The sequence below is a fragment of the Arachis ipaensis genome, chromosome B3 (assembly GCF_059453495.1).
Source record: "Arachis ipaensis isolate K30076 ecotype BB chromosome B3, ASM5945349v1, whole genome shotgun sequence".
Taxonomy (NCBI): Eukaryota; Viridiplantae; Streptophyta; class Magnoliopsida; order Fabales; family Fabaceae; genus Arachis; species Arachis ipaensis.
In genome coordinates, this window is record NC_142438.1 from 63653432 (window position 1) to 63678257 (window position 24826).

The 24826-nt window shown below is 38.7% G+C and overlaps 1 non-coding gene across 1 annotated transcript; it reads right to left on the reverse strand.

Annotated features, from left to right (window-relative positions):
* Positions 1–5616: 5616 nt before the first annotated feature.
* Positions 5617–5720, reverse strand: LOC148570895 (small nucleolar RNA R71). The gene has a single exon (XR_015908211.1). It is a non-coding gene; the product is annotated as a small nucleolar RNA R71 (small nucleolar RNA).
* Between the last annotated feature and the right edge of the window lie 19106 nt (positions 5721–24826).

Here is a 24826-nt window from a genome sequence, read left to right on the forward strand (position 1 = left end):
TCTGCTCTGCAAGGACGCTGGAGTAAGGATGGGAATAACTGAGTATGTCCCAATTGAGAAGCCAATCACCAAAGCATCAATGGAAAAACAACAAGCACAGGAGGATCCCATCAAGAAGAGAGCACAGGAATTCCTCCCAGAGATCCCTCAATCTGAATACTGGGAGTATCTTGAGACGTCTGTTACCAAGATACGGGAAGCTATGGAGCAAATAATAAAAGAACAGAAGAAACACAGTCAAATGCTGACCTATATGTTTAAAGAACAAGAGGAGCAAGGGCGTGACTTAAGGGAATTGAAGCGTCAAAAGTCTTCTCTTGCAGGACCAAGCACCCCTAGGATCAGGGGAACCCCCGTTCCCCCGGAATAAAGGTTGTTAATTTCCAATTTCTACCTTAACTCTGTGACAGTGTCCTTATAGAAGTTTACCTTAGGAGTCATATAGTAGTAATTAGTATCTATTTTGATTTTATCTCCTATTAAGCTATAGTTTATTTTTCTCATCATAAGCAAACATGAATAAAGTAGTAGATCTTTTGAATAAGAGGCAATAAAATTTTGAGTTTTAATAAGAGAAATTCTAATTAGTTAAATGTGGTGGCAATGTTTTTTTGTCTTCTGAATGAATGCTTGAACAGTGCATATGTCTTTTGAATTTGTTGTTTAAGACTGTTAAATATGTTGGCTCTTGAAAGAATGATGAACATGAGACATGTTATTGATAATCTAAAAAATCATAAAAATGATTCTTGAAGCAAGAAAAAGCAGCAAAGAACAAAGCTTGAAGAAAAAAAAAAGAGAGAAAAAGCAAGCAGAAAAAGCCAATAACCCTTAAAACCAAAAGGCAAGGGAAAATGAAAAGGATCCCAAGGCTTTGAGCATCAGTGGATAGGAGGGCCTAAAGGACTAAAATCCTGGTCTAAGCGGCTAAACCAAGCTGTCCCTAACCATGTGCTTGTGGCGTGAAGGTGTCAAGTGAAAACTTGAGACTGAGTGTTTAAAGTCAAGGTCCAAGGCAAAAAGAAGAGTGTGCTTAAGAACTCTGGACACCTCTAATTGGGGACTTTAGCAAAGCTGAGTCACAATCTGAAAAGGTTCACCCAGTTATGTGTCTGTGGCATTTATGTATCCGGTGGTAATACTGGAAAACAAAGTGCTTAGGGCCACGGCCAAGACTCATAAAGAAGCTGTGTTCAAGAATCATCACACTGAACTAAGAGAATCAATAACACTATCTGAATTCTGAGTTCCTATAGATGCCAATCACTCTGAGCTTCAATGGATAAAGTGAGATGCCAAAACTGTTCGGAAGCAAAAAGCAACTAGTCCCACTCATCTAATTTGAATCTGAGCATCACTCAAGAAAACTCTGAGATATTATTGCTTCTCAACCTGTTAGTCTTCTATTTTATTTGTCTGGTTGCTTGAGGACAAGCAACAGTTTAAGTTTGGTGTTGTGATGAGCGGATATTTTATACGCTTTTTGGGGTTAATTTCATATAGTTTTGAGTATGTTCTAGTTAGTTTTTAGTCTATTTTCATTAGTTTTTAGGAAACATTCATATTTCTGGACTTTACTATGAGTTGTGTGTTTTTCTGTAATTTCAGCTATTTTTCTGGCTGAAATTGAAGGAGCTGAGCAAAAATCTGATTCAGGCTGAAAAAGGACTGCTGATACTGTTGGATTCTGACCTCCCTGCACTCAAAGTGGATTTTCTGGAGCTACAGAACTCGAAATGGCATGCTTTCAATTGCGTTGGAAAGTAGACATCCAGGGCTTTCCCGCAATATATAATAGTCCATACTTTGCACAAGAATAGATGACGTAAACTGGCGTTTAACGCCAGTTCTCTGCCCAATTCTGGCGTCCAGCGCCAGAAAAGGATCAAAAGCTGGAGTTGAACGCCCAAACTGGCACAAAAACTGGCGTTCAACTCCACAAATAGCCTCTGCACGTGACTTGCTTAAATCTCAGCCCCAGCACACACCAAGTGGGCCCCAGAAGTGGATCTCTACATCACCCATCATAGTCTACTCATTTTTTGTAAACCTAGGCTACTAGTTTAGTATTTAAACAACTTTTAGAGACTTATTTTGTATCTCATGACATTTTAGATCTGAACTTTGTACTCTTTGAAGGCATGAGTCTCTAAACTCCATTGTTGGGGGTGAGGAGCTCTGCTGTGTCTCGATGGATTAATGCAAGTATTTCTGTTTTCTATTCAAACACGCTTGTTCCTATCTAAGATGTTCATTCGCGCTTAACTGTGATGAAGGTGATGATTCGTGACACTCATCACCATCCTCAACCCATGAACGTGTGCCTGACAACCACCTCCATTCTATATCAGACTGAATGAGTATCTCTTAGATTTCTTAATCAGAATCTTCGTGGTATAAGCTAGAATTGATGGCGGCATTCATGAGAATCTGGAAAGTCTAAACCTTGTCTGTGGCATTCCGAGTAGGATTCAAGGATTGAATGACTGTGACGTGCTTCAAACTCCTGAAGGCTGGGCGTTAGTGATGATGCCAAGGCATCTTAGGCTAGTTTCACTAGCATTTTTCTGTTAGTTTTAGTTGTTTTATGCATTTTCTTGAGCTTAAAGTAACCAAGAATGGTTAAATGAATAACAAAGCAATGAACCATCCAAACAGTATGATTTTGATGCAAATTCCATGAGTTTTTAGTTATATTACTTGAATGCTATGAATGGAAGATTTCTCATGAAATTTTGCAAGACTTTGATGCAATTGTTTGGATGATTTCAGGGAAGAAGAGGCTAGGCAAGGAAGCAACAAAATCAATAAAGGAAGCTTGAATATCACATGTGGAGTTTAAGTTCCAGTTTAAGCTTAAACTGGAACTTAAACTACCAAGCCATATAATGCTGGAAATGGCGTTTAAGTTCCAGTTTAAGCCTAAACTGGAGCTTAAACGCCAGAATCATGAAGGCTAAGAAATGCTGGAACTGGCGTTCAACCTCCAGTTTAACCTTAAACTGGAAGTTAAACGCCAGAATGAGAATTTCACCAAGGGAGCATTTCCACGTTTAAGCTCCAGTTTAACCTTAAACTGGAGCTTAAACGTGTTCGAAACAATTTCTCACCAGGAAGCATTTCCACGTTTAACCTCCAGTTTAACCTTAAACTGGAGGTTAAATGCCAGAAGTAAGAAAGGCACCAGGAGCATTTCCACATTTAAGCTCCAGTTTAAGGTTAAACTGGAGCTTAAACGTGTTCGACTATTTCTCTCCTCCAGGGTTGCTTTCTCATTTCCACGTTTAAGCTTCAGTTTAACCTTAAACTGAAGCTTAAACGTGTTCGACCCAATTGCTCCTCCAGGGTTGCTTTCTTCATTTCCACGTTTAAGCTTCAGTTTAACCTTAAACTGAAGCTTAAACGTGTTCGACATTTCACACTCCTGGGTTGCTTTCTTCCATTTCCACGTTTAAGTTTCAGTTTAACCTTAAACTGAAACTTAAACTTCAACTTAAACGCCACTTTTTGAAAGGGGTTTCTGGGCCAAATATATTGAAGTTTAAGTTAGCATTTGAGCACAAACATTAACTTAAACGTATTATGGTATGAAACCCAATTGAATATCATGGTTTATGGGATTGGGCCTGAAGAATTGATGAGTCTGGAGCTTCAATTTGTTGAGTCTTGTGTCATTACTTGTTTATCACTAAGTTTGCTCAATGAATGTTACAGAATTGGATCACTGCCTCATCAGGATTATGGACCATAAACCCAAAGCAAAAGGAAATCAGGGAAAGGCCTCAAAGCCCAAGAAACACATCAGAAGCTCAATTTAGAAAGTGTATAAATAGGATAGAATTTAAGTTAGTAGAAAACTTTTTTTACACGGAGAACTTTGGATCATTTTCTTTTAGTTTTGTAATTGAATTCAGAGCTATGACTCACTAAACCCCTTTCATTGGGTTAGGGAGCTCTATTGTAATTCAATGAATCAATAATAGTTTTATCTTCTTCTTCAATCTTTTCTCTTGAATTTTGTTAGAAAGCTTCTCGATCTAATTCCATTGGGTAGTTGTCTTGGGAAAGAAACTACCCATAATTGGAATCCTTCGGAACCTTGGGAAAGGAATGGAGGATTCATGCTAGAGAAGCTTTCTCACAGTGAATTGGATTGGGGTTTGGATGGATATTGTGACATGTAATCCTACCAAATTGTGGTTCATGAAACTGTGTGGTATAATCAGTGATCGAGTATCATCTCTTCTTATGAACATTTAAACCAAGGGATTGGGAATTTGTTTGTTTTTAGAGAGAATTGGTGAGCCAAGTGATTGGGATCCAATCATATAAGATTGCCAAGCAAAATTCAATGAATGCATTGGTTGAGGAAGGGATAAGAGTTGTTTTGATTCGGAGATCTCAATATCTCCTAACACCCAATGAACTCCTCATTCCTGATTTACCACTTTCTCTTTACATTCTGCAATTAAATTCATGCAATCACCCCATCCCTTTTAATTTCAGCAATTTAGCTTCTCGCTCTTTAATTCATGCAATTTTACATTCCGCAATTCTCATCTAAATCTTGATTCCGCTCAACTAGAACATACTTCTAATCCGAATTGCTCACTCAACCAATCCTTGTGGGATTCGACCTCACTCTATTGTGAGTTTTTACTTGACGATAACCGGTGCACTTGCCGGAAGGAATTTTGCCGATCGTGCAATTTCCTAAATCGTAGCATATCAAGTTTATGCACATCAAGTTTATGGCGCCGTTGCCGGGGATTGGTTTTCGATTGACAATTCTCAAATTGGAAGTTAACTAGATTGAGCATTTTTTTTTTGTTTTGATAATTTAGTTCAAGTTACTTGTTGAATTTTAACTTCTGCACTCTGTTACTTGCTTTTTTTCTTTATGCCTTTAAATTCAAGCAACTAACTCACTGACTCACTAACTATTTGAATTAATTCCTCAACTGCTCTAACCATACTCTTCCATTAACCAAGAGTATTTCACTTGTTTGTTGCCTGTGCTATGTTCTTGTATGACAGGTAGGAGAGGAGAGACATCAACTCCTCATTATACCGAACCAGAGCAGACCCTTCATAAACTTAGAAGGGAAGCAAGAGGGAAGAGAGTACTGGGAGATGAAGAATCTGAAGGAGAATCTGAGGACAATTTTGAGGAAGCTCTAGATCTCAACACGGATAGAGAAGTTCACAACCATGAGAGAGCTGATGGAAACAATGCCATTCCCGAGAGGAGGGTTCTTGGTTCATACATAAACCCAACCTCTGGGAATTGTGGTAGCAGCATTCAGAAACCACCCATTCAGGCCAACAATTTTGAACTCAAACCACAGCTAATATCACTTGTGGAGGATCATTGTTCATTTGGTGGGAGTGCTAATGAAGATCCAAACCAACATCTCACAAAATTCCTGAGAATTTGCGACACTGTAAAGTCCAATGGAGTCCAGGAAGATACCTATAAACTGCTCTTGTTCCCATTTTCACTTAGGGACAAGGTAGCTAAGTGGTTGGAATCATTCCCAAGGGGGAGCCTAACAACCTGGGATGAGGTGGAAAGCAAGTTTCTGGCACGTTTCTACCCCCCCACAAAAGGTCAATAGGCTTCGATCTGAGGTTCAGACTTTTAGACAACAAGATGGTGAAACTCTCTACGAGGCATGGGAGAGATTCAAGGATTTGACAAGGAAATGCCCACCAGACATGTTCCATGATTGGGTGCAATTGCATATTTTCTATGATGGACTTTCTTATGAATCAAGGAAGGCTGTAGACCATTCATCAGGGGGTTCATTGAACAGGAAAAAGACTGTGGAAGAAGCCATTGAAGTGATTGAGACAGTGGCTGAGAATGAGTACTACTATGCTTCAGAGAGACACAACAATAAGGGAGTCATGGAGCTGAACCATGTTGATACAATTTTAGCCCAAAACAAGGTGTTTGCCAAGCAACTAGCAGAGCTCACCAGGAAATTAGAAACAAAGCAAGTGGCTGCAATACACACACAAGAGCAAGAGGAAGTAAGCACTGAAGGAGGTGATTGGGAAGAGGCCAACTATGTGGGAAACCAACAAAGGCAATCATATGATCCACATTCCAACACTTACAACCCAGGATGGAAAAACCACCCAAACTTTAGGTGGGGGAACCAACAAACCCAACCACAAAACCACAAACCTTACAACCACAACCAACATAACAATTCCACATACCAAAACTCCAACCAAAGATCATACCAAGCCACACAAAACACTTACTCCCAACCATCATATCATGGCCAAAATAATCAACCTACCCAACCTAATCCGAACCAACAATTTCAAGATCAATTAAACAGGATAGAAGGAATGCTGGCAAACATGGGTCAGGACATAAGTGAGTTAAAAAGCTTTAGGGATGATGTGAGATCTACCTTAAGGAACCATGGTGAAAAACTCAAGAGGATGGAGTCTCAAGTAGGAGAGCTATCTCAACAGGCCCCCAAGTCAACTGCAGTGTTCCCTAGTGACACAGAAAAGAATCCTAAAGGGGAACAAAAGGGAGTGAGATGGGAAGAATGCAAGGCCATCACCATATTGAAGGAAGTCTCAGAAGAAGAAGGAATCAGACCCTCAGAACAGGAGCCAGAAATCTTGAAGGAAGGTGTGGAAGAAGCTAAGCAGGAAAGTGAAACTGAGCAAGCCAAGGAACTGCAAAAAGGCATGCTGGAAACATACCAACCAAAAGCACCATTTCCTCAGAGGTTATGAGGAGGTGAAAAAGGGAAAACCTATTCAAGGTTTTTAGAGACATTTAAGTCTCTCCATATCAATATTCCCTTTCTTGAGATTCTCCAGTAGATGCCTACACATATCAAGTATTTAAAGGAATTGCTGAGCAAGAAAAGAGTTTTGAAGGGAGGACAAACTGTAATAATGAACAAAGAATGCAGTGCCCTCATCAAGAAGGACATAGTCTCTAAGAAAACAGACCCAGGAAGTTTTCATATCCCCTGCATCATAGGGGAAACAAAAATTGACAGAGGATTCTGTGATCTAGGAGCTAGCATAAATGTGATGCCTCTGACTCTTATGAAGAGGCTACAACTGAATGAGGTGAGATCCACTGATGTAATCATACAACTGGCTGACAAAACTCAGAAGCAAGCTGAAGGGGTAGTTGAGAATGTGCTGGTGAAAGTGGGAAATTATTTCTTCCCCACAGACTTTGTCATTTTGGACATGGAGGAAAGCTACCTACACCCTATCATTCTGGGAAGGTCATTTTTAGCCACTGCTAGAGCGCTCATAGATGTAGAACAAGGAGAGCTAATTTTGAGAATACATGATGAACAGCTCATTTTCAATGTTTTCAAACCTGCATCTGAGCCTGAACCAGAACCTGAAAAGCCTAAGGATGATAGTAGCCATCTGTGTTTGGAGGAAAGCAATCCAGCAGCTGAAACTCTGAAACAGTCCTTGGAAGGCAAACAAGAATTGCAACAGTTAAAGCCACAAGAATCAATAGAAACAGATCAGAAGGATCCTCCTGGCATAAGGGTCAATGAAGAAATCCTCAAGAGAAAGGGAAGAATTGTAAAGAAATTGCCAAGAGGGTGGAGAAACAAGAAAATTCCCACTGAAGGTTTCTCTCCGGGAGATAAAGTGATATCAAGTCATTATCTGCCAATCCCACCTGGCCTCAAAACCATTCCTTCCCAGCTCCCTCAAGTGTTCACAATCAGGAAAGTTCTTTCTATGGAACATTTGGAAATCATGAAGGAATCAAATGGGGACGTTTTCATAATAAGAGGAGAGGACATCAAGCACTACAATCCACCCTAACAAGGGGCAACCGTCAAGCTAGTGACATTAAAGAAGCGCTTGTTGGGAGGCAACCCAACCTGAGGTAATACTCCCTTGCTGTTTCTTTTATTTGTTTCAATAAAAAGGTGAAGTAGTTTCTGTGCATTGCAAAGAATTAAGTTTGATGTTTCACACCAAACAATGAATTCGTGGATCAATAATTCAAAGGGGAATGTGTGACTCTAAGTTTGGTGTTCCACCACACAGATCAACTGAACACAACAACCTTTGAATTATATGAAAGGAACAACCATTCTAAGCAATCACAGGAATGCTTAAAATCCTTAGCAGCAACTTCATTCCAAGGAGAATTCAAGGACTCAAAGAGCAGAGGAGTAAGTAGGAGACTAAGTTTGGTGTTCACACACCAACTTAAGACTCAGACACTTGCCCATACATAGTTGAGCTAACCACTCAAGTGCTTGAGAAGCAAGCAACTTCATCACTCTTTGCAGGAAAGGAAACAAGGATCTGAGAAAGAACATGAAGCAACAATGAGGAGAAGAAAGAGAAATCAAATTGTTTCCTGGCAACAAAGAGAAAACAAGAAATTTCACAAGGTGGTGGTGTTCCTTGACCATTCTTTAAAAGGCAAACAAAAGCATGCTTGTTCTGGTTTAAACTGTAATTGTTGAATCTTTCTGGAATGTGAAGTTTTTAGTATGAGTGTCTGTTTACTGCTTTGAATAAAGTGAATGCCTAGATGTTTGGATATAACTTCACCTTCTTAAACAAATGCTTGCCATGCTTGTTCTGTTTCCAAAAATAAAAGAAAAGTTTGAACAAAAGTAACTTGGCTCAATTAGTGACAAATCAAGTAGAATTAAGTGGTGGTATGCATGCTTGATTGTTTAGTCAGATCACTGGAAATAGAGTGTAGAATTATATTTTTTTGTGTAGAAATTGAAAACTGTCTATGGATCTTGATGAATAAATGTCTTTGGCCATGAAAAAGAAAGAAAAAGAAGAAGAAAAAGCCACTGAAAAAGGGCTACCAAAAAGCAAAAAAATTTGAGAAAATAAGCTAGGCACCAATGGTTTGAACTTCTGAGACAAATGCCTGTGGTGTTTATGTATTAAGGATATGCTTGGATGAATAGGTTCTGAGGAGTGTTTCAACACTTGGTAACTTGGGTTAACTAACCCGGGATTATCAACCAAAAGTCCATTATCAAGAGCAACCTAAATACAAAACATTTAGTCACACAAAGAGGTGCTGGGCACCAATGTCTCAAGAAGAAATGGGAACTAAAATGCCTGGAGTGGATATGTGTAGTGCACTGATAAGAAAAAGAAAATGCCAAAGGCTTGTGCAACACATGACACTAAGCAAACAAGGAGCAAAGGAGCTCTAAGAAAAAGAAAAGAAAAACAAAGAAGAGAAAAGTGCCAAGGACATAAGAATAACAAGAGGCCATAGCAGTGTTTGATGGATGCAATGAAAAAGTGATAATCTTACCTGATAAGAATGAAAAAGTGATGCTGCAACTTTCTGCATAAAACCCTTTTGATGATCTTCAAATGCTTGCTAATATAGCCAATGTAATTGCTTTCTGTTTCATACTTTCTTCTCAAATAACTCAGGACTTGCTTAGGGACAAGCAAGTATTAAGTTTGGTGTTGTGATGCCAAGGCATCTTAGGCTAGTTTCACTAGCATTTTTCTGTTAGTTTTAGTTGTTTTATGCATTTTCTTGAGCTTAAAGTAACCAAGAATGGTTAAATGAATAACAAAGCAATGAACCATCCAAACAGTATGATTTTGATGCAAATTCCATGAGTTTTTAGTTATATTACTTGAATGCTATGAATGGAAGATTTCTCATGAAATTTTGCAAGACTTTGATGCAATTGTTTGGATGATTTCAGGGAAGAAGAGGCTAGGCAAGGAAGCAACAAAATCAATAAAGGAAGCTTGAATATCACATGTGGAGTTTAAGTTCCAGTTTAAGCTTAAACTGGAACTTAAACTACCAAGCCATATAATGCTGGAAATGGCGTTTAAGTTCCAGTTTAAGCCTAAACTGGAGCTTAAACGCCAGAATCATGAAGGCTAAGAAATGCTGGAACTGGCGTTTAACCTCCAGTTTAATCTTAAACTGGAAGTTAAACGCCAGAATGAGAATTTCACCAAGGGAGCATTTCCACGTTTAAGCTCCAGTTTAACCTTAAACTGGAGCTTAAACGTGTTCGACACAATTTCTCACCAGGAAGCATTTCCACGTTTAACCTCCAGTTTAACCTTAAACTGGAGGTTAAACGCCAGAAGTAAGAAAGGCACCAGCAGCATTTCCACGTTTAAGCTCCAGTTTAAGGTTAAACTGGAGCTTAAATGTGTTCGACTATTTCTCTCCTCCAGGGTTGCTTTCTCATTTCCACGTTTAAGCTTCAGTTTAACCTTAAACTGAAGCTTAAACGTGTTCGACCCAATTACTCCTCCAGGGTTGCTTTCTTCATTTCCACGTTTAAGCTTCAGTTTAACCTTAAACTGAAGCTTAAACGTGTTCGACATTTCACACTCCTGGGTTGCTTTCTTCCATTTCCATGTTTAAGTTTCAGTTTAACCTTAAACTGAAACTTAAACTTCAACTTAAACGCCACTTTTTGAAAGGGGTTTCTGGGCCAAATATATTGAAGTTTAAGTTAGCATTTGAGCACAAACATTAACTTAAACGTATTATGGTATGAAACCCAATTGAATATCATGGTTTATGGGATTGGGCCTGAAGAATTGATGAGTCTGGAGCTTCAATTTGTTGAGTCTTGTGTCATTACTTGTTTATCACTAAGTTTGCTCAATGAATGTTACAGAATTGGATCACTGCCTCATCAGGATTATGGACCATAAACCCAAAGCAAAAGGAAATCAGGGAAAGGCCTCAAAGCCCAAGAAACACATCAGAAGCTCAATTTAGAAAGTGTATAAATAGGATAGAATTTAAGTTAGTAGAAAACTTTTTTTACACGGAGAACTTTGGATCATTTTCTTTTAGTTTTGTAATTGAATTCAGAGCTATGACTCACTAAACCCCTTTCATTGGGTTAGGGAGCTCTATTGTAATTCAATGAATCAATAATAGTTTTATCTTCTTCTTCAATCTTTTCTCTTGAATTTTGTTAGAAAGCTTCTCGATCTAATTCCGTTGGGTAGTTGTCTTGGGAAAGAAACTACCCATAATTGGAATCCTTCGGAACCTTGGGAAAGGAATGGAGGATTCATGCTAGAGAAGCTTTCTCACAGTGAATTGGATTGGGGTTTGGATGGATATTGTGACATGTAATCCTACCAAATTGTGGTTCATGAAACTGGGTGGTATAATCAGTGATCGAGCATCATCTCTTCTTATGAACATTTAAACCAAGGGATTGGGAATTTGTTTGTTTTTAGAGAGAATTGGTGAGCCAAGGGATTGGGATCCAATCATATAAGATTGCCAAGCAAAATTCAATGAATGCATTGGTTGAGGAAGGGATAAGAGTTGTTTTGATTTGGAGATCTCAATATCTCCTAACACCCAATGAACTCCCCATTCCTGATTTACCACTTTCTCTTTACATTCTGCAATTAAATTCATGCAATCACCCCCATCCCTTTTAATTTCAGCAATTTAGCTTCTCGCTCTTTAATTCATGCAATTTTACATTCCGCAATTCTCATCTAAATCTTGATTCCGCTCAACTAGAACATACTTCTAATCCGAATTGCTCACTCAACCAATCCTTGTGGGATTCGACCTCACTCTATTGTGAGTTTTTACTTGACGATAACCGGTGCACTTGCCGGAAGGAATTTTGCCGATCGTGCAATTTCCTAAATCGTAGCATATCAAGTTTATGCACATCAAGTTTATGTTTCATGGCCAAAACTTGATGTGCATAAACTTGATACGCTACGATTTAGGAAATTGCACGATCGGCAAAATTCCTTCCGGCAAGTGCACCGGTTATCGTCAAGTAAAAACTCACAATAGAGTGAGGTCGAATCCCACAAGGATTGGTTAAGTGAGCAATTCAGATTAGAAGTATGTTCTAGTTGAGCGGAATCAAGATTTAGATGAGAATTGCGGAATGTAAAATTGCATGAATTAAAGAGCGAGAAGCTAAATTGCTGAAATTAAAAGGGATGGGGGTGATTGCATGAATTTAATTGCAGAATGTAAAGAGAAAGTGGTAAATCAGGAATGGGGAGTTCATTGGGTGTTAGGAGATATTGAGATCTCCGAATCAAAACAACTCTTATCCCTTCCTCAACCAATGCATTCATTGAATTTTGCTTGGCAATCTTATATGATTGGATCCCAATCCCTTGGCTCACCAATTCTCTCTAAAAACAAACAAATTCCCAATCCCTTGGTTTAAATGTTCATAAGAAGAGATGATGCTCGATCACTGATTATACCACACAGTTTCATGAACCACAATTTGGTAGGATTACATGTCACAATATCCATCCAAACCCCAATCCAATTCACTGTGAGAAAGCTTCTCTAGCATGAATCCTCCATTGCTTTCCCAAGGTTCCGAAGGATTCCAATTATGGGTAGTTTCTTTCCCAAGACAACTACCCAACGGAATTAGATCGAGAAGCTTTCTAACAAAATTCAAGAGAAAAGATTGAAGAAGAAGATAAAACTATTATTGATTCATTGAATTACAATAGAGCTCCCTAACCCAATGAAAGGGGTTTAGTGAGTCATAGCTCTGAAGTCAATTACAAAACTAAAAGAAAATGATCCAAAGTTCTCCGTGTAAAAAAGGTTTTCTACTAACTTAAATTCTATCCTATTTATACACTTTCTAAATTGAGCTTCTGATGTGTTTCTTGGGCTTTGAGGCCTTTCCCTGATTTCCTTTTGCTTTGGGTTTATGGTCCATAATCCTGATGAGGCAGTGATCCAATTCTGTAACATTCATTGAGCAAACTTAGTGACAAACAAGTAATGACACAAGACTCAACAAATTGAAGCTCCAGACTCATCAATTCTTCAGGCCCAATCCCATAAACCATGATATTCAATTGGGTTTCATACCATAATACGTTTAAGTTAATGTTTGTGCTCAAATGCTAACTTAAACTTCAATATATTTGGCCCAGAAACCCCTTTCAAAAAGTGGCGTTTAAGTTGAAGTTTAAGTTTCAATTTAAGGTTAAACTGAAACTTAAACGTGGAAATGGAAGAAAGCAACCCAGGAGTGTGAAATGTCGAACACGTTTAAGCTTCAGTTTAAGGTTAAACTGAAGCTTAAACATGGAAATGAAGAAAGCAACCCTGGAGGAGCAATTGGGTCGAACACGTTTAAGCTTCAGTTTAAGGTTAAACTGAAGCTTAAACGTGGAAATGAGAAAGCAACCCTGGAGGAGAGAAATAGTCGAACACGTTTAAGCTCCAGTTTAACCTTAAACTGGAGCTTAAACGTGGAAATGCTCCTGGTGCCTTTCTTACTTCTGGCGTTTAACCTCCAGTTTAAGGTTAAACTGGAGGTTAAACGTGGAAATGCTTCCTGGTGAGAAATTGTGTCGAACACGTTTAAGCTCCAGTTTAAGGTTAAACTGGAGCTTAAACGTGGAAATGCTCCCTTGGTGAAATTCTCATTTTGGCGTTTAACTTCCAGTTTAAGGTTAAACTGGAGGTTAAACGCCAGTTCCAGCATTTCTTAGCCTTCATGATTCTGGCGTTTAAGCTCCAGTTTAGGCTTAAACTGGAACTTAAACGCCATTTCCAGCATTATATGGCTTGGTAGTTTAAGTTCCAGTTTAAGCTTAAAATGGAACTTAAACTCCACATGTGATATTCAAGCTTCCTTTATTGATTTTGTTGCTTCCTTGCCTAGCCTCTTCTTCCCTGAAATCATCCAAACAATTGCATCAAAGTCTTGCAAAATTTCATGAGAAGTCTTCCATTCATAGCATTCAAGTAATATAACTAAAAACTCATGGAATTTGCATCAAAATCATACTGTTTGGATGGTTCATTGCTTTGTTATTCATTTAACCATTCTTGGTTACTTTAAGCTCAAGAAAATGCATAAAACAACTAAAACTAACAGAAAAATGCTAGTGAAACTAGCCTAAGATGCCTTGGCATCAAGTGACAGACGCAAAAGGATAGTAAATCCTATTCCAACCGGATTGAGAACCAACCGGTGATTAGCCGTGCTGTGACAGAGCGCGTGAACGTATTTTTCACTGGAAGGATGGAAGGTAGCCATTGACAACGGTGATCCACCAACACACAGCTTGCCATAGGAGGACGTGCGTGCGTGAACAAGAAGACAGAGGAAAGCAGAGATTCAGAAGACAAAGCATCTCCAAAACTCCAACATATTCTCCATTACTGCACAACAAGGAACCTTTAATCCATGCTCTCTTATTTATTTGCAATTCAACTGATAAACATAATTGATTTCCTGACTAAGATTTATAAGATAACCATAGATTGCTTCAAACCAACAATCTCCGTGGGATTCGACCCTTACTCACGTGAGGTATTACTTGGACGATCCAGTGCACTTGCTGGTCAGTGGTACGAGTTGTGAAAAGTGTGATTCACAATTTATGCACCAAGAACCCTGGACACCTCTAATTGGGGACTTTAGCAAAGCTGAGTCACAATCTGAAAAGGTTCACCCAATTATGTGTCTGTGGCATTTATGTATCCGGTGGTAATACTGGAAAACAAAGTGTTTAGGGCCACGGCCAAGAATCATAAAGAAGCTGTGTCCAAGAATCATCATACTGAACTAGGAGAGTCAATAACACTATCTAAACTCTGAGTTCCTATAGAAGCCAATCATTCTGAACCTCAATGGATAAAGTAAGATGCCAAAACTATTCAAGAGGCAAAAAGCTATAAGTCCCGCTCATATGATTGAAGCTATGTTTCATTGATTGTTTGGAATTTATAGTATATTCTCTTCTTTTTATCCTATTTGATTTTCAGTTGCTTGGGGACAAGCAACAATTTAAGTTTGGTGTTGTGATGAGCGGATAATTTATTCGCTTTTTGACATTGTTTTTAGTATGTTTTTAGTAGGATCTAGTTACTTTTAGGGATGTTTTCATTATTTTTTATGTTAAATTCACATTTCTGGACTTTACTCTGAGTTTGTGTGTTTTTCTGTGATTTCAGGTATTTTCTGGCTGAAATTGAGGGACTTGAGCAGAAATCAGATTCAGAGGTTGAAGAAGGACTGCTGATGCTGTTGGATTCTGACCTCCCTGCACTCAAAATGTATTTTCTGGAGCTACAGAACTCAAAATGGCGCGCTTCTAATTGCGTTGGAAAGTAGACATCCAGGGCTTTCCAGCAATATATAATAGTCCATACTTTGGCCAAGTTTAGACGACGCAAACTGGCGTTCAACGCCAGCTCTCTGCCCAAATCTGGCGTTCAGCGCCAGAAAGGGATCAAAAACCAGAGTTGAACGCCAGAAATGGATCAAAACCTGGCGTTCAACTCCACAAATGGCCTCTGCACGTGGAAAGTTAAAGCTCAGCCCAAGCACACACCAAGTGGGCCCCGGAAGTGGATTTATGCATCAATTACTTACTTCTGTAAACCCTAGTAGCTAGTTTATTATAAATAGGACCTTTTACTATTGTATTAGGTATCTTTGATCAGTTGTATGCTATCTTAGATCACGTTTGAGGGCTGGCCTCTCGGCCATGCCTGGACTTTCACTTATGTATTTTTAACGGTAGAGTTTCTATACTCCATAGATTAAGGTGTGGAGCTCTGCTGTTCCTCAAAGATTAATGCAAAGTACTACTGTTTTCTATTCAATTCATCTTGTTTCGCTTCTAAGATATTCATTCGCACTTCAACCTGAATATGATGAACGTGACAATCATCATCATTCCCTATGAACGCGTGCCTGACAACCACTTCCGTTCTACCTTTGACTGAATGAGTATCTCTTAGATCTCTTAATCAGAATCTTCGTGGTGTAAGCTAGAATGATGGCGGCATTCAAGAGAATCCGGAAGGTCTAAACCTTGTCTGTGGTATTCCAAGTAGGATTCAATGAATGAATGACTGTGACGAGCTCCAAACTCGCGATTGCGGGACGTTTGTGACAGACGCAAAAGGATAGTAAATCCTATTCCAGCATGATCGAGAATCGACAGATGAATAGCCGTGCCGTGACAGGCTGCGTTGACCATTTTCACTGAGAGGATAAGATGAAGCCATTGACAAGGGTGATGCCTCCAGACGATTAGCCGTGCCGTGACAGGGCATTTGGATCATTTTCCCGAGAGAAGACCGAAAGTAGCCATTGACAATGGTGATGTATCACATAAAGCCAGCCATGGAAAGGAGTAAGACTGATTGGATGAAGATAGCAGGAAAGCAGAGGTTCAGAGGAACGAAAGCATCTCCATTCGCTTATCTAAAATTCTCACCGATGAATTACATAAGTATTTCTATCCCTATTTTATTATATTATTTTCGAAAACTCCATAACCATTTGATATCTGCCTAACTGAGATTTACAAGGTGACCATAGCTTGCTTCATACCGACAATCTCCGTGGGATTCGACCCTTACTCACGTAAGGTATTACTTGGACGACCTAGTGCACTTGCTGGTTAGTTATGCGAAGTTGTGAAGATATGTTTAGACCATGGTCCTGTGCATCCGTTTTTGGTGCCATTGCCAGGGAATCAATTTCGAACAACAATTCACAACCTGAGTAGCAATTTCACATACCACTGCTCAAGGTTGTTGAGTCCCATGGTTGACAATTTAAAATTATAAATTTCTGTTTGATTTCCTTATGTTTAATTTTTGTTTGATAATAGTTGCAATATTAGGATAGTTTATGTTTAATTTCCTTATGCTTTGAAGTCTTCTATGAGTCCTTTATGATTAAAAGAAGAAAATGCAATGTTGTTCAAGTTTTATCAACATCAATAAAAGAATAGTTTGCTTCCGTAAGAGTCTATGGTGAGTTGTTGCAAAAAATAAGAGTAAAAGAGATTAAGACCAAGAAAGACCATTAAAAATCAAGAGCTAAGGAACTAAGTATAAACCGTGGATGAACTTGAAAGAAAATGAGTCATAATGAGCAACTAGACTTAGAAGGTATGACAAGTAGAGACTAAGGGTGTCCCTTGAATATCTATAGAACCAAGAAGTAGTAAGCAACAAAAGACCCAAGGCTCTGATCATCACCTACTAGGATAAAAGGAAGCACCAATTAGCTCAAAAGAATTGAAAATCCTAGTAGATGCTTGTGGTGAAGATGTGTCAAGAAGAGAGACCTGGGCAAGTAAATTCTTATGGGTGTTTCAACACCTAGCACCCTAAAACCAAGTGGTTTGGGAGTGCTAATTGAAAGCCTAAGCTAAAGGGTCGTCTTGAGACAAAACACTTAGAGTCGTAGTCAATTGAAAAGAAAGCTGAAAAAGAAAAAGGAATAACTCTTGCTACTTCTAGGTGACAATCAATAAAAAGGGCCGCTAAGGCAAATACTTGAAAGAATCCTCAAGAATCTAGGAGTGCATTGTGACATTGAAATAATAATATTCATGCATGTGTTAACACTTAACCTTATTGTTGGTAATGAATACATCTCTTAAGGGTCAAGTTTCAATCTATCTAAGAACAACTCACAGTGATTTCTTTGGGACAAGTAAAGCTTAAGTTTGGTGTTGTGATGACTTGCATCATCTACCCTTTTTCCTATCAAAAAGGACCATGAAAGAGACATAATCTCATATAATCAATGTTATTCTATGCATCAATTGATATATATTTTGGTATATTACTTTGAATTGGGTTTGTGTTGCATTTCAGGTGGAAAGAGCACCAAAATAAGGAAGAAAACAATAAAGAAAGCTGGGTGTGTGAGGTGGGCGTGCCACATAGAACAAACGCCATGAAAATATGTGGGCATGGCACGCCAGTAATGATTTCCAGAGAAACATGTTTGGGTTTTAACAAGGGCGTAGCATGCCACCTGCTGGGCGTGGCACGCCAGTATCATTTTTCAGAGAGCAATGTTGAAGGCCACAAAAGGGGCGTGGCACACCAAGTCTATCACACACCATTGGCGTGCCACTTGAACTACTGGGCGTGGCATGCCAGTTCATCAATCCAGAAGGGAACAACCACTTGGGCGTGCCACTTGGTATCGAAGGCGTGGCATGCCAGCTCTGGCCCATTACTTGGGCGTGCCACTTGAAGACCCAGGCGTGGCACGCCAAGCTTAAAGGAGTCACCTTAAGTTGGGCATGCATGCCACTTGAACATCAAGGCGTGGCACGCCAGTTCAAGTTTCCAGAGAAGAGGTTGAAGATCCAAACACTTGGGCATGCTACTTGGCGTCGAAGGCGTGGCAAGCCAGCTCTCATCCTCACTTGGGCGTGCCACTTGGGACATAGGCGTGGCACGCCAATGCTAAAGAAGGATGAGCACTAAAACTGGGCGTGCCACTTGAGGTCGAAGGCATGGCACACCGGCATTTACCACCAACTTGGGCGTGCCACTTGATGTCGAAGGCGTGGCACGCCAACTCAAGCAACCAAGGAGAAGAAGACTGGGCATGCCACTTGAATTCTGGCCATGGCACGCCAGCTACTGTAGCAAGAAAACATGCACTATGGGCGTGGCACGCCACACTCTGGGCATGACACGCCAGTTCTATTTTCCAAAGAAGTGAAGAAGTATGCACTATGGGCGTGGCACGCCACAACTGGGCGTGGCATGCCCGTTCTGATTTCTAGAGAAGTGAAGATGGTTCTCCATGGGCGTGGCACACCAACTGTTGGGCATGGCACACCAGTAGTAAAATCCAGAGAGGAAGATGAAGTAGCCACAATGGGCGTGGCACGCCAGACCGTGGGTGTGACACGCTAGTTCAATTGTCCAGGGAAGAAGAACAAGAAGGAAGAGCCTGGGCGTGCCACTTGGGTTCAAAGGCATGGCACGCTAGGCTAGCCAAGCTCCAAGAAGAGGCTGGGCATGCTACTTGGGTTCGAAGGCATGGCACGCTAGGCCAACCAATGCTTAAGAAGACCCTGGGCGTGCCACTTGGGTTCGAAGGCGTGGCATACCAGTGATGCCAACATATGGGGTGTGCCACTTGAAGAGCTGGGCATGGCGCACCAAGCCAAATCTAGTGGCTAGCCGTGGCACGCCACCCAAATGTCAGTCACACGCCAAGTTTGAAGGTCACGTTTATTGAGTTTTCTTTTTTCTCTCCAATTTTAATTTTCCTTTCTCTTTTGTATTTTCTTAATTCTAGTGTTAGGAGTAGTATAAATACCCCCTGGAAGTACTGAAGAGGGGGTTGGATTGGGTTGGCATTGCTAAGTTTAGATCTAGTTTTACTTTTTACTTCATCTCTTCCATCTCTTGTACTTTTCTTTTAAGCTATGAGTAGCTAAATTCCCTCTCATTGGGAGAGGGAGCTCTGTTGTACTTGATGGATTAATGATAGTAAATTTCTTCTTCTCTATATCTTCTTTTTGATTTGCTAGAAGGAATTTCGTTTTAATGCTAGTGTTCAATCATCTTGGGAAAGAGGTTGAATGCAAAATGGGTTTCATAGGAACCTTGGAAAAAGAAACATGAAACCATGCATGAAATCCCTTCTCACACTTAAGTAGATCTGGGTTTTGGTGATTGGATATGGTGACATATAATCCACCCACTATTTGGATCTATGAGGATGTGTGGTATAATCAGGGACCAAGCATATCTCTCTTCATGAGCAATTAGACTAAGAAATTGGCTATTAATCAAGATCTGAGAGATTGAATCACCAAGAGATTGGGGTTCAATCAATCATGATTGCCAAGAGGTCAATGAGTTGCATGATTGAAGATGAGATGAGCTGGATTTAATCCAAAGAGAACAACATCTCCTGATCTCAATGAATTCCCCCTATTCTTATCTTTCACATTCTTTATAGCTTTCTTTACATTCTGTTATTCCCCATTCCCATTTACAATTAAGTCATTTATGTTTCTGCACTTTACATTCTTGCCATTTACCTTTCTGTACTTTACTACTTCTTTTTACTTTTGAGTCATTTATATTTCTGCTTATTTAAATTTCTGCAATTACAATCTATATTGCTCTGGTTGACTAATTCACCCATTGATTAAAATTGCTCAAATCTTCCAATCTCTATGGATACGATCCCACTCCTAGTGGGTTATTACTTGACGATATTTTTGGTGCATTTGCCAAAAGAAAAGATTCATCATTTTTATATGGAGGGTGAATTCTGGTCATAAACACACAAAGGTGCCCATTGGTGCGAATGTCAGATTATGAGGGAAAATTCTTCAAAACTTAAAGGAAAGGTTAACTACAGTGCTAGCGTTTGCACTACTTGAACCCCATGGACCATTAAAGATCTAATGGTACATTTTATAGGAATATCTTGGAGTGCGTTCTGATGTAACATTTGGTACTTGGTGAATCATTTAAGTGTAGAGGTAAGTAGAAAAGGGAAAAATAAGTGGGCATGAATTTAGGGTTGAATTTTGATTAGGTTTGACATTGAGTGGCAATTGATATTGATTGTGATAAGTAGAAGTCTATTAGTTGTTTAGTATGTGTAACAGAGGTTGAATTATATACATTGGCAAAATTGTAAACGAACTGGATAATTAGATAAGAAATAAATGATGTGGTGGTATTTGATACGAAAAATTACTGTAGGTCTAGAATTCGAAGTATTTAGACTCCGGGTCGTCTCAAGAGGAATTGCAATGAAGTGGTCAATTATTGGCTATGAAGGAACAAGGGGTTTGATTTATAAGAGGAGCAAGAAAAGTAAATCAAGGAAGTAATTAAAGAAATCAATGTAAAGAACTCTTGGCTAAGACACAGGTAATTGAGATCACCATCCTTGTCAATAATTCAAATATTGATAATTATGAAGAACCGAGCTCATTAGGTCTACTCACTAAAGCCTTAAGTAGGTAATGTTTACTCCTAGGCTTGGAGTACGTCAAATGGCTTGATCAACATCAATCCATAAGTCCCAACCTAGCTACTAATTAACTTAGTAGTAGGCTAGAGTCAATGGTTATCAAATTGATCCCCAAGGATTCTCAAATCACCAATTCAATGAAGCCCAATGACTCAAGATCACTCAATCCCCTTAACTTAAGCCAAGGGTTAAGAGAACTACTCAAAAACTATAAGAAACATTCTATCAAACACCTAATGTGCAATAAAAGTAAACATCACAAAATACAAGAATTAACAAAACCCATAACTAACATAAGCAAGAAATCAATAATAGCAAGCAAGATCAACATAAAAGAAACATAGAAACATGAAATTGCATTAAATAAAAGAAAATTAGATCCAACAATGTTCATCAACATAAAAGATAGCAAAATGAGAATTTAACACTACAACTAAGAGAATTAAGTGGAAGAAACAAGAAATCATAAAGGAAACAAGATGAAGACATGAAATTGAATCAAGATCTACAAGAGGGAGCTTCTCTCTCTAGAAAACTAACTAAAGGCTCATGTTGACTAACTAATTTCTCCCCTTGCTTGTGCTTCAATTCTGCATGAAATACACTCAGAAACAAGTTAGATTTAGGCCTGGGCAGCTCAGAAATCGGCCCCAGCGTTTTGCCTTTAAGTGGGTCACGTGCGAGTATCGGCGCGTACGCGCCATGTGCGCGTGCGCTCCGCTTGGCTATTTTCTCATCCGCGCGTACACTCCATGTACGCGTATGCGTCGCCATCCCATGCCACTTCTACGCGTACGCGTCCATCGATGCATTCCCAATTATTGTTTCCTCATGCATTCTCCACTTTATATGCTTTTATCTTCATTTCTTTCATCCGATACGTGCCTTATGAACCTGAAATCACTCAACAAACACATCAAGGCATCGAATGGAATTAAAATGAATTAAATTCACCAATTTAAGGGCCTAAAAAGTTTGTTTTTACACTTAAGCACAATTTAAGGGAGAATTACAAAACCATGCTATTTCATTGAATAAATGTGAGAAAAGGTGATAAAATCCCCTAAAATAAGCACAAGAAAACCACAAAATTGGGGGATTATCAAACCTCCCCACACTTAAACCAAGCATGTCCTCATGCTAAAATTAAGAAAGAAGTAAAGGGGTATCAACATTTATTCAATGCAAACTAACTAAATGTAACCTATCTATATGCAATCTATCTAAATGCGATTGCTTGGCCAAAATAAATCAATTTCCAAGAAATACACATACAAGTACAAGGGCTATGGCAATAGTAATCAATCAAACCTACAATTGAATTGAAGCATTGAAAGACTTTTCAAACTTGTAAGAAAGAATGATCATGGGTGGAAACATGTAATTCAGTGATCGAACCCTCACCGGATGTGTATCCGCTCTAGGCACTCAAGTGTATGGGGTTGATTAACTCAATTCTCCCCTAATCATGCTTTCCAAGATTTGTTTTTCATCTAACAATCAATAATTACTTCATGCATGCGCACAATTATCATGAGGACTTTTCCATAGGTTGTAATAGGGCTACGGTCAAGGTAGGATGCATATGGTCAAGTGAGCTTGAAATTTGAATCTTTGATTAACTTAAACTTCCCACCTAACCTATGACAACCTATACAGTTCTAAACAAACCTAACTACCCATTCTTCACTTTTTCACACACTCGTGCATTCTCTTTTGATCACCACACATATGCATTGATTATTATTGAACTTCGCCTTGGGGCATTTTTGTCCCCTTTTTATTGCAGAAAATGTTTTTTTTTTTAGGTATATATACAAGTACTAATGCATATGGTTTCATATTTAATGCATGAGTATGCACCCAATTCTCAAATTTTCAACACAAATACCAACACACTTTTATCTCTACCCAATGTTCCCAATTTTTTCAAATTAGATGATGAACACTCTCACTAGCCTAAGCTAATCAAAGATCTAAATAGGGAACATTTATTGTTTTTTCACTTAGGCTTGTAATGTGCTTCAATTAAGAATAAGTGGGTTAAGCATAGGCTCAAATTGGCTAACAATGGAAGATAGAAGGTCCGCTATTTGGGTAAGTGAGCTATTCGAACAATGACCTCAATCATATAAATTCATGTATACACAAAGTAATGGACATAAAGAATAAAATAAATCAAAGATTACAATCATAGGAAGAGAATAATGCACACAAGAATGAGAATAAGTGGCTATATATGATGCAACAACCACACAATTAAGGCTCAAAACTCACATGCTTGTGTTCTTTGCTCAAAACATGATCCACAAAATGTATAATTCAAGCAAGTTCTAAAAAATAATTTTCAACCAATTGGGTGGTGCCCTAGAAATGGATTTCTTGAAAAATTTCATCATATTGACTAAGCTTATTCTAATGCAATGTTGTGATTTAGAAAATTAAAAAAAATTTCCTTAGTTTACCCCTTTTTTAATCAAAACACATTTCTTATACAAAAAGGGTCAACTAGGTTTCAAAAATCCAAAATACTTTTCTAATCACAACCAAAAGTTAAAACAAGCTAAATCAACTATATAAAGCAAAAGTGCATATATAAAGCGAAAGTGTAAAATCAACAACCTGAACGAAAGTATCCACAATACTAATATATACAATGATCCAAAAGGTGCAAAATAAAGCAAAATAACATAGGCTAGAGGATAGTGTCCAAAAATGTTCACCGAATCCACTGACGGCTACGACGGTGACCTCCCCATACTTAAGACGAAGCATCGTCCTCGATGCTAGTGATCGGGCTCATGGTTGTAACAACCCTGATTTTCGAGTACATGAGATCTTTTCTGAAAGTACGGATTTCTCCAGAAGATCAGTAAAGGGAACACCTCTACTGTATCATCAAGCATCTCAATCCTCATTGTCATTATGTCATCCTTAAGCTAGAACCTTTTCTGAGACAAGCTCGATAATGCAGTCCCGAAGAACCTAGTTTTTGAACCGTATCGATTAGGAGTTTTGACTCTAGTTTTTGTAAATAGTCTCAGTTTGATGAACCAGACTCGATTCATGATAGAAGAGAGATAATAGTATAATATTAGTATTATATTAGTATTAGAAAATGCTTGAATGACATTATAAGGTTACCTGGTCTATTTTTGTTATAAACAGAAAATCGGTTTAACCGGGTTTACGGTTTACTGGTGCAGCTTAGCACCAGCACTCTCTGATGAATTTAGCAATGCTAAGGCCTCATTATACATTTTCTATTCTCATAATAAATATGTTACTAGTTTCATTTATGCTAGTAGCTCAGAAAATAATTTTTAGAGATGTTTTTACAAGTGTTCCGATACACCTAGTTTTAGTAGTTGTACACCAGAGATATTTAATATTATTTTAATCCACCTCCAAGCCAACCAATCACAACTCACCTTACACCCCCAAGACCTCCAAGGCTGTCTCATTTCATAATTTTGGCCGAAAATAACAAGAGAGAAAAGAGAGAAACTTTCATGAACACTTAATCTTCAAAGCTTGATTTCTTCTGAACTAAAACTCAAATCAAAACTCTGATTTCAGCAAAATGATCCTCTCTTCTTCCTCTACATAACCTTATAACTTATCAAGGATGGAAATAAGGTGAGATGGCTGTTCCTTTCCCATTTCAATTCGCTTTTCAAGGAAAACCATGCAAAACATGTGTTTTCTTGATGTTCTTCCTTAGGAATCATGCTTAACTTGACTTGAGGGCCAAGAAACGTGAATTTCCAAAAAGTCTAAGGTGAGATATCTCTTCCTAACATACTGAGTGAGATTTGGTCAGTTAATAGTTTTTGGATTTAAAGTTGTTCTTGATGTGATTTAGGAGGAAAAAGTGCTTAAGGACCACTTGAAAGTTTAACCGAATTAGAAGCAACAAAACCAGGTAGGGATTGACGAATTTAATCTTAATTGATTGTGTTTGAGTTGTGTGATTATGATATGGTTTGGCTGTGCTTGAAATTGATTGTTTGTAT